The sequence below is a fragment of the Salmo salar genome, chromosome 13 (assembly GCF_965601325.2).
Source record: "Salmo salar chromosome 13, fSalSal1, whole genome shotgun sequence".
Taxonomy (NCBI): Eukaryota; Metazoa; Chordata; class Actinopteri; order Salmoniformes; family Salmonidae; genus Salmo; species Salmo salar.
Window position 1 is genome coordinate 105,010,001 of NC_138303.1, and position 12,282 is coordinate 105,022,282.

Below are 12,282 nucleotides of genomic sequence, written 5' to 3' on the forward strand. Positions count from 1 at the left end.
GTGATACTCAGAAGAGACAATATAGCCATATTACCATAAAACGGTTTATATAATAGCCTCAGCCTTGAGACTTGCATCCACATGATTGTATAAAATGTATTAATAAGGATAAAGCTATTTGTAATACATTGAGATGCTATGTACTGATGTTAATGTGATAGAATTGTATTTCTGTACCAAGCCTAACTCAGTCATCGGCACGCCCCCAGGGACACAGACAGGACCAGGCGTCATGTGACAAGCCTGTTCTATGTTCACTATAAAACCCACCCTGATTTACATTTCTAACAGACCAGGCCTCCACTCCATTGCGAGTTGGCCAATAGGTTTGACCATCCAAGTACTCTACTGAAAGTGAACCATACCACGTGGTTAACTTTTAGACTATTGATACCGACAGAATAAGAACAAGTCTTTGATATTAATTAATAGTCTGCAGCTAGAAATTATATCATTGAACGCGAAGACCAACGAAACATCCATTCTATAACGACATTAATGAATGTCGCTTTGAAAGATCCATTCTAACCGAGAGAGAGAGAGAGAGAGAGACAAAACTCTCCAACAGAACGACGCTCCAACAAGGATCCCGACGACACACTGAGCGTAAATATATATTGATTGCAATTGTTCCCTAATGAGTGAGCGTTCATGTGCAAAGGATTAGCATGTCAATTGTTAATATTAATGAACTCTGTGTGTCTCCTCAGCTGACCGTTTATCCTGTTGGGTCTAGGGGGCAGCATTTGCACGTCTGGATAAAAAAAATGTACCCGATTTAATCTGGTTACTAATCCTACCCAGTAACTAGAATATGCATATACTTATTATATATGGATAGAAAACACTCTAAAGTTTCCAAAACTGTTTGAATGGTGTCTGTGAGTATAACAGAACTCATTTGGCAGGCAAAACCCTGAGACATTTTCTGACAGGAAGTGGATACCTGATGTGTTGTATTGACTTTAAACCTATCCCATTGAAAAACACAGGGGTTTAGGAATATTTTGGCACTTCCTATTGCTTCCACTAGATGTCACCAGCCTTTACAAAGTGTTTTGAGTCTTCTGGAGGGAGATCTGACCGAACAAGAGCCATGGAACGTTGATGTCCCATTAGACACCTGGCGCGCTAGTTCATGTTGGGTACCCTCGTTCCAATACGTTATAAAAGAGTATGCATTCGTCCACCTTGAATATTATTCATGTTCTGGTTAAAAAAGGCCCTAATGATTTATGCTATACAACGTTTGACATGTTTGAACGAACGGAAATATATTTTTTCCCCTCGTTCATGACGAGAAGTCCGGCTGGCTTACATCATGTGCTAACGAGACGGAGATTTTTGGACATAAATGATGAGCTTTTTTGAACAAAACTACATTCGTTATGGACCTGTGATACCTGGAAGTGACATCTGATGAAGAGAATCAAAGGTAATGGATTATTTACATAGTATTTTCGATTTTAGATCTCCCCAACATGACGTCTAGTCTGTATCGCAACGCGTATTTTTCTGGGCGCAGTGCTCAGATTATTGCAAAGTGTGATTTCCCAGTAAGGTTATTTTTAAATCTGGCAAGTTGATTGCGTTCAAGAGATGTAAATCTATAATTCTTTAAATGACAATATAATATTTTACCAATGTTTTCTAATTTTAATTATTTAATTTGTTACGCTGACTTGACTGCCGGTTATTGGAGGGAAACGATTTCCTCAACATCAATGCCATAGTAAAACGCTGTTTTTGGATATAAATATGAACTTGATAGAACTAAAAATGCATGCATTGTCTAACATAATGTCCTAGGAGTGTCATCTGATGGAGATTGTAAAAGGTTAGTGCATCATTTTAGCTGGTTTTATGGTTTTGGTGACCCTGTCTTTGACTTGACAAAACATTACACACAACTCTTGTAAATGTACTGTCCTAACATACTCTAAATTTATGCTTTCGCCGTAAAACCTTTTTGAAATCGTAAAACGTGGTTAGATTAAGGAGATGTTTATCTTTCAAATGGTGTAAAATAGTTGTATATTTGAAAAATTTGAATTTTGACATTTATTTGGATTCAAATTTGCCGCTCTTGAAATGCACCTGCTGTTGATGGAGTGCACCACGGGTGGCACGCTAGCGTCCCACCTAGCCCCAAGAGGTTAAGACCCATTGTCTAAGACACCAGCCATGCCTGTGTTAGCCCACTAGGGCACATTACTCTACCAATTCTTTGTGACGATAATTACTGTTTGTATACTTTCTGTGAATTACTTAGTTTAGTAAATAAATGATTTTAAGACAATTGATGTATGGATGACTCTTAGTAAAGGCTGGGTTCGTGCAGATAAAACAATTTACAACGTTTGGAATGAGACTGGACGCGAGGTAAAATACACCATTTAAACCAGAAGATAATCGGCCTATACTATAATAGAATATAATATATAATGTTATAATATAGGAAAGTTATATTAGGAAAATTATAACTTTGTAAGCTGAATATTTTCCTTGGTGCCCCGATCTCCTAGTTAATTACAATTAACCTCTTGGGGCTAGGGGGCAGTATTGAGAATTTTGAAAAAAATATGTGCCCATTTTTAACTGCCTCCTACACCAACTCAGAAGCTAGAATATGCATATTATTGTTCAGGTTTGGATAGAAAACACTCTGAATTTTCTAAAACTGTTTGAATGGTGTCTGTAAGTATAACAGAACTCATATGGCAGTCAAAACCCTGAGACAAATTCTGACAGGAAGTGGATACCTGATGTGTTGAATTACCTTTAAGCCTATGCCATTGAAACACACAGGGGCTTATTAATCTTTGAGCACTTCCTATGGCTTCCACTAGATGTCACCAGTCTTTAGAAAGTGTTTTGAGTCTTATAGTGTGAGAACTGAACGAACAAGAGCCTTGGAACGGTGATGGCCGATTAGACTCTTGCGCGCGAGTTCATGTTGGGTACTCTCGTTCCAAAACGTTTTAAAAGAGAATGCAAACGTCCGCCTTGAATATTATTCATGTTCTGGTTAAAAAAGGCACTAATGATTTATGCTATACAACGTTTGACATGTTTGAACGAACGTAAATATTTTTTTCCCCCTCGTTCATGACGAGAAGTCCGGCTGGCATAGATCATGTGCTAACAACACGGAGCTTTTTGGACATAAATTATGAGCTTTTTCGAACAAAACTACATTCGTTATGGACCTGGGATTCCTGGAAGTGACATCTGATGAAGAGAATCAAAGGTAATGGATTATTTACATAGTATTTTCGATCTCTCCAACATGGCGGTTAGTCTGTATCGCAAAGCGTATTTTTCTGGGCGCAGTGCTCAGATTATTGCAAAGTGTGATTTCCCAGTAAGGTTATTTTTAAATCTGGCAATCCGGTTGCGTTCAAGAGATGTAAATCTATAATTCTTTGAATGACAATATAATATTTTACCAATGTTTTCGAATAGTAATTATTTAATTTGTTGTGCTGCTTGACTGGCGGTTATTGGAGGGAAACGATTTCCTCAACATCAACGCCATAGTAAAACGCTGTTTTTGGATATAAATATGAACTTGATAGAACAAAAAATGCATGCATTGTCTAACATAATGTCCTAGGAGTGTCATCTGATGGAGATTGTCAAAGGTTAGTGCATCATTTTAGCTGGTTTTCTGCTTTTGGTGACGCCTTTCTTTGAATTGACAAAACATTACACACAGCTATTGTCAATGTACTCTCCTAACATAATCTAACTTTATGCTTTTGCCGTAAAGCCTTTTTGAAATCGGACAACGTGGTTAGATTAAGGAGATGTTTATCTTTCAAAGGGTGTATGTTTGAGAAATTTGAATTATGACTTTTAATTGTTTTCAAATTTGGCGGTCTTGATATTGCACCTGTTGTTGATTGGGTGTACCAGGGGTGGGACGCTTGCGTCCCACATAGCCCATAGAGTTTAAACGATGAATCAGTTTGATCGATTGATAATAATTACAGGGAGTTAATTGATAAACATGTCTTCAGTTTAATGGTACCCCAAAGACACGACATATATGGTGCCCCGTGTGAGGACTCTAAAACTAAAACGCACGTTGGGTCATTTTGATAATACATTTATGGTGCCCCCGTGCGAGGAATCTAAGATAGAATTGGACTTTGCTGTGAAATTCTATATATCAATTGTGCAAACAGAATTGTACAAACAGCCTGCTATCTAAACAAAGTGATTGTGTATTTTCCATTGGGAGAAGCTATTTAGAGTGGCTCCGGTCGTAAGTCGATAGCAGTGAGGGATAAATTCCAGATTTAGTCCGTTAGGCCAAACGGTACTATTTCTGTCGGTCAATATTAACTTCTAGAGTAAGGTTAGAAATTAGAAGTTAACTGTCCGGTGACACTAAGACAGTGTGGGCAGACCGTATGCGTATCTGTATTTAAGTACCATGTCGCTCCGGTCAGCATAAACGCTAGCAGAATATGCTGAATGGGGTAAGGTGCGACGTCACTAGAAAACCCACCCTTTCCATAGTGAAAGGACCCTATTTTGGTGCTTGGAAGTGATACTCCTGAACAAAGTTAGGAAGAGCTTAGCATTACTGCAAGCTAACAGAGAGGGAACATTTTACCCTCCCCGTACCACGTTTAAAATTCCTCTGCTAGCGCGACGGAAGTCCCGACCTTTGTACTCCCGTTTAATTCCAGCATTCTATACCCTGGTGGTGAAGAATTGCCAGTACATCTCTAGGGGAAATCCAAGCGTGGATCACGGTAAGATATCCAGACAATCGCAATTGACTGGATATGACGTCTCATTCAATTTAACTAACAAGTGAAATTGCCAGATTTACCTTTTCAAGTGGATCTTTTAAATAATATCCAAAATTGATTGAGCGTCTACAATGAGACATGATTAACTTTTTCCAAACTTAACTTAGATGAAGCAATGCTCTCAGGTTAATTGAAAGTTAATTCCCAGATAGCCTATACGGGTTTGATTTATCATAAATAGAATAATCAGTCAAATCTGCTTTAGCAAAGCACATTCAGTAAAACCCATTACTGACGTGAGTGAATCCCATGTGGCTTCGGCCTTAAGGGAAAGTATAGTGGTGAATGTACCCTAAACATTTAAACTACATTACTGTTATGATAACCCCGCAATCTGAATTGCTTGGGTATCATGGCCTCATTCAATTTATTTAGTTAAATTGTCGAACATACCTTTCTAGGTTCTTCCAACTAAATGAGACAACTTAAACTTTGCATATTAACCTTGATGAAGCAACCTCTCAGGTAATTCAAAGTTAATTCCCAGATAGCCTATACAGGTTTGATATATCATAAATAGATTAATCAGTCAAATCTGCTTTAGCAAAGCACATTCAGTAAAACCCATTACTGACGGGAGTGAATCCCATGTGGCTTCAGCCCCAGGGAGGAGCGTACCCTAGTGGTGAAGGGTCCCAACATTTGACCTACGGTTTACACTTATGATATCCAATCAATGGAGATTGTATGGATTATCGTCTCATTCAATTTAATAAGTTAAATTGTCGAACATACCTTTCTAGGTTCTTCCAATTAAATGAGAGAACTTAAACTTTGCATATTAACCTGGATGAAGCAACCTCTCAGGTAATTCAAGTTTAATACCCAGATAGCCTACCCAGGTAGGACTAATCATTGGCATTGATTAATTCAATTTGCTTTTGCAAATTCATTCACGTCCAACTTCCACAGTACTGTACAGTACTGATGGTTCATTAACGTCTATAAATAGATTAAAATCGTCTTTGCAGCTCCCCACATTCCAAAACCAAATTTTGGAAAATTAGGAAAAACATTTTTTCCTTTCAAATGTTCTAATAATGTGCAAGCTATCAGAGGGGGTGGTCCCCACTCGCCCGCTAATTAGTGAACCTCCACCCGTAAATGGATTGATCTCTGACCTCAGCAGCGATAACAACCCTAATTATGCCATTAGTGGAAAAGCAGACAACAATGTTTTCCAAAATCAACCATCGGGCGCAGGCCTCGTAAAGGTTCTCTCCAGTCTAGCTCTGATGTCTTGCCATCCGAGATTGCCATCTGTCCAATACCGCAGTGCACAGCTGAAGCACGAGCAGGTAACGGTAGACATAAAGGGACAGGTGGAGAGAACCGGGAAATCAATGACCAATGCAGACAAGGGAAAAATTCTGCTAGCTATGGAACTGCGTTCGAAAACTGAACAATTAAATGTAATTGCAAAAACGTATGACGATGAACAAGCACAAGCTCTTCAACAAAATCGTTTTCTACAGGAACAAAATCATATGCTACAGGAACAACTCGATTTAGCCAAAACTAAATACGAAGATGTCCACGCCAAACTAGATAAATCTGAAGAGTTATCTACAAACAGGAGCGCTCAACTTGACAACATGCATGCTGTTTTGTTGAATGTTACTCAAAATAACACGGTTCTCCTCAAAGCGCTGCAGACCAAAGACGATCAGTTAATGAACACAGTGACAAAGTTGGATGATAAATCAGCAGAACTTATTGAAGTCGCTGACCAAATGAATGATGAGAGAATTAAGGTGATGGAAGGATGGAAATATTGATTTCTAAGCAAGCAGAGGAAATCTCATCACTGAATCTCTCGCTCCGTACTCAAGACCTCTATCTGCAAACCATGACAGATAAGTTTGAGACCGAAAGGAGCAGGTGTGACACTCACGTGTCCAAAATCAGTACTCTAAGCGCTCAAGTGGACTCTGCAATGCAGCAGAATTCCACCCTTAGGTACCATCTGGAGGAAATCCAGAATGGTCACGCTCTACAGCGCGACTACCCATCCAAGCAACCGGAGCCCTGTACTCACAGGAGTGAAGACAATAGGTTTCAGACCTTGCCTCCCTCATGTGTCCCTCAGTCTTCTCCTCTTGGCCCTTCGGCACTGAGTAATATGGCGCCTCTTGGTCAACAACAACAAGGCTTGGCTTCTTCTCTTGGCCTTTCGGCCCCAATTTCTCCACAGGATGAAGCCAACCCTCTCCGCCCGCTTGGCGCGGAATACCTTGACAAACTCGTCAAGAATTTCCCCACCTTTGACCCCGTTCCAGGTCAGCCAAACGATACTGAGACGTTCCTAGCTGACATAGAGGACGCGTTGGATGGCTACCCGAACGCTACGGGTTCTGACAGGGTTTACCTGTTGAAGCGAACGTCGAATAGACATGTGACGAGGTTCATTCGTCTACAACAGCAACACGTGCTAAATGACTATGCTAAACTTGCCACAGCTTTGAAATTAGAATTCAGTGGTTCTGCGACTCGCAAACATGATAGCTCACTGGCTAACACCGTCAAACAAGCTCGGAACGAACACCAACAAGCTATCATAGGCTTCGTTCAGCTTACTTTGGCCTACTCACTGAAACAGGAATGGAAGAGCTGTTACCATTCAAACAAATGTTTCTGTCAAACATGTATTCCACCTTCATTACCTACTTGGGCCCTGCCGCCCACGTTGGCTTGCCTATCTTACAACTCAGAGAGCTTGCAAGCACAGCTTTTGAGGTATCAAAAGTTCACAACGCTAAGAGCCCTGACCACTCGGTTTTGAAGTTTGACCAGGAGCACTCACTCCAGTTAGAGGGTGCATTATCAGGTATTGGAGCGTCGAGAGATGACGCACCACAACAGTTTCTACCACGAAACCATGGTTCCAATAACCTCCGCGGTCGAAATAACTGTAAAGTACATAGCCATCAACATGACTACCGCTACAATCGACCCGTTCGCTAAGTTCCTGCACCCAACCTACAAAAAATGTCAGAGCACAAGGGTAACAAAGGGTTGAAGGACGATCAAAACGTAGACCAATGTTCTCCAGAAGTCCCACTACGGGAAGAACTTAAGCGAGAACAATTTGAGAAAAGGGTAAAAGATAAGTCACAAGGACTAGACGGGGAATTACCGGACACCAGGTCCGCAGGAATTAACACCCATAGCAAGGACGTTAAAGTTCAAATTTCTCCCGCTCTCATTCAAGACCCTATCCAGGGCCCGCTTGATCAAGAAACAAGCCCCCGGGCTTTGTCTATAGACTCTGATACAAAAGTTGCGAAGAAAAAGTTAAAACGCTTCGTTAAAGCCAAGCCCACTCAAAATCGGAAAAGTCAATCTACTTCCATCTTGAACAGACATGGCACATCACGTCGTTGCGAACGACCACTCCACTTTGTGGGGAATATGTCCACTAACCACGAATCTAAACGGCCATACCTGGAAACAGTCCTGGAGGACTGCTTAGCTTGTCATGCGCTAATTGATTCGGGTGCTACAATATCTCTCATCTCTCAAACATTGTTTGATGATCTAAAAAGGGCTTTGAAGCCAACTAAACGTTGGTTAAAAGTGGAACGATGCGACACTAAACTTCGAGGGGTCACTCAGACTACCTCGCCTCTCACATTGAGAGTCATGCTGAAACTACACTTCCAGGACGTATCGCTTGTTCACCCTGTGTATGTTACCAGCCTCGAAACTGTACCCCTGCTACTTGGAGCAGACTTGATGGATCGGTTACTCGCATTGATGGATTGGAAAACCAACCAGGTATGGTCACAGGCCACAGTGCCTTCTCCACTGACCACACTGTCTCCCCCTAACGCTAGCTGCAACACAGTCCTTCACGAGGGGTATCTGTCGAAAGCACCCCTTGGGAAAAAGACGTTTAGAAACCTCTTGGTACAGAATCCGATCCACGGAGATATTACGATATCTCGACACATTCCATCAGCCAATCTGATTGACCATTCTTTTCATGATTTCGAGCCAGCTGTCTCTGTGAATAAGCAACTTCCCTCCTCCTTGCAGTCGTGCAATACGATAGTTGAGATGAACTCTTGCCCTTTGGACACTTCCGCAAGTACTGTGGCCGTCTCAGCAAGAAAAACATTGATGTGCAGAGTATACTCTGTTTCCGATGATACACCTTCTGCTTTGTTGGGGACTGTCACCCCTTACAATGACACTAATGGCGTCAGTCCAGCAACTGACCCGATGACTCCCACTGGTGAAACACTTTGCGATATCACAGACCGATATCCTCGTCTCAGTTCGCAGGTAATGAAGAGGTTGCCACACGCGGACGCGGTGGTGACTGACAGGCCAAGACAGCCACTGAGCGTTTTGAAGCACAAACACCAGGAGATTTGGTTGAAAGGCTACAGCCATTCTCATAACAACGCGGCCGCTGAAAACTCGTACGTAGGGTCCGATCTTCTCGTTTGCGCATCGGACACCAACACCACCCGCTGGTGGGGGGGTCCCGAGGCACAAAGGGGGGGAATAGTAGCCCAGACCCATGATGAGCCTCATCGAGGCCGGTGGGGGGGTCAAGACTACGGACAACACCGTACGAGGCCGCCAGAGCATAAATCAAATCTAGTTGTAAACTCCCCTATGAGAACAGTGAGGAGCAGACAGGCCCCTAGACGGGGATTATCTTAGAAGACATCTAAGATAGTACTGAGGTGTACCACACTGGTCGTAAAGGAAGTCCAGTGGACTTGTCCACCTCCAAAACAAATGGCATCAATAAACCATTCTTTGCCATGTGTAGGTTCAACTACAATACAACTAGTAATATGCTCCAATCATGTGTTCCGGTAGATAATATTTCAGAATAAATCGGTAGGATAACTGGTCCCCTTGAGTACCAGTACCAATACTAGCAACAGTCAGTCCAGCTACAATCAGTAAGAAGGTTAGAGATTTAACCAATCAAATTACCATTGACAACAGCGACATAGGAGTCACTCAGAGTGCAACACGTGGAGGGGAATCTCCAGTGCACTCTTCCAATGGTTAACACACGTCACTAATAAATAGGACCCTCCATTCAGGAGGAAAATTATTAGAAGTCATGAACCATGATCACACCACGTATAACTGGTCCAATACTTAAAGAGTACTTCCGTCGTGAGGTTAGCTCCTCCGTGGATAACATAGCTATGAAATAGACTTCATACCTATCGCCACTACAATAGTGGAAGACAGTGACTGGTAGTAAAACCACTACAGACTCCCCTGACACCAATTCTGACTGACCTCCAGGCATTGACCTGAAAATTACCTGACTACGTCAGACTCATTCTGAACAAGTTGTAATCTGCCCGGATACTTGGTTTTCTTCCCTTGACATGCGCACTTGTGTAAGCATAAGCGCACATGCACAACGGAACATCCAATTAGGATTTATGCTAGGACCACTTAAGGGACCAAGCAATATACCAGCCTTAGTAAAGTTGAACATTTACTTCTAGGCCTTTGACTCTACAGCACTCACCAGTTTTCTTCCCAGAAGTCCATAGGTCATCCCTGTAGACTGCCCAAAACTAGTGTATTACAGCTGTAGACTTATCATATAGTTATCAACTTAGTATAGCGCCTAACCAACACACCAAGTAGGAAAAACCCTAGATATGGCATTAGAGACAATGCCATCATAATCATTTTGCCAGAACATTGGACGTATATAGAATACAGTCCAATTAGATGATTTTTTTTCTGTGAGAACTATATTTTGTATATTTTTGGTTTTGTTTATGCTTTCATTCCTTTTCGGTTCAGTTCCTTTGACACTTAGGAAGTGATAGAGCCATAAACAAAGTCCCCATACAACCATCACTTAGTGCCACAACGCCGCTCATTGGGGAATGAATGTAATTATATATATTTCATGAGTGTGTGTGCGTTGTTAACATCTGCCTAAGTTACTGCCCAGATCTTCCAGTCTGGACGACGGGTCCGGAACGGCGACCCCAAATCCGGACACCCACGGCCTATCCTTGTGGCGGCATGCCCGCTGTCAGAGAGCCTACCAAGGTAAACCACCAGAGGGGGGGACTGAACGGCGATCACCAACCAGGACATCCCCTGGCCCTTCCTGGGGTACTTTGCAGCTTCCAGGGAACCTACCAAGGTACACCACTAGAGGAGACCGCAACGGCGATCACCAACCGGACATCAACTGCTCATCCTTGTGGTGGACTGCTCCGCTTCCAGAGAGCCTATAACAGTTCAACCACCAGAGGGGACTGCAACGATGATCTACCAACGGGACATCACGTGGTCATGATTTTATGTTGATTTGTAACTTGCATGATAAACAAGATCCAAACCACCAGGGGGGGGTATGTCATGACGTTGGCCTCTTTGAGTACAGGGAGGACAGTTGACAGGACAGTCCAACTCACAGAATTGGGGAGCCAAGCGACATTTGTGTTCTGGAGAAGGTATGGAAGATTGGTGAAGAATCCAGCTACGAACTGGTCCGCTTGGTACAATTTTGTGATTCTCAGAGACAATATAGCCATATTACCATAAAACGGTTTATATAATAGCCTCAGCCTTGAGACTTGCATCCACATGGTTGTATAAAATGTATTAATAAGGATAAAGCTATTTGTAATACATTGAGATGCTATGTACTGATGTTAATGTGATAGAATTGTATTTCTGTACCAAGCCTAACTCAGTCATCGGCACGCCCCCAGGGACACAGACAGGACCAGGCATCATGTGACAAGCCTGTTCTATGTTCACTATAAAACCCACCCTGATTTACATTTCTAACAGACCAGGTCTCCACTCCATTGTGAGTTGGTCAATAGGTTTGACCATCCAAGTACTCTACTGAAAGTGAACCATACCACGTGGTTAACTTTTAGACTATTGATACCGACAGAATAAGAACAAGTCTTTGATATTAATTAATAGTCTGCAGCTAGAAATTATATCATTGAACGCGAAGACCAACGAAACATCCATTCTATAACGACATTAATGAATGTCGCTTTGAAAGATCCATTCTAACCGAGAGAGAGAGAGAGAGAGAAAGAGAGAGAGAGAGAGACAAAACTCTCCAACAGAACGACGCTCCAACAAGGATCCCGACGACACACTGAGCGTAAATATATATTGATTGCAATTGTTCCCTAATGAGTGAGCGTTCATGTGCAAAGGATTAGCATGTCAATTGTTAATATTAATGAACTCTGTGTGTCTCCTCAGCTGACCGTTTATGACCCATTGTCTAAGACACCAGCCATGCCTGTGTTAGCCCACTAGGGCACATTACTCTACCAATTCTTTGTGACGATAATTACTGTTTGTATACTTGCTGTGAATTACTTAGTTTAGTAAATAAATGATTTTAAGACAATTGATGTATGGATGACTCTTAGTAAAGGCTGGGTTCGTGCAGATACAACAATTTACGACGTTTGGA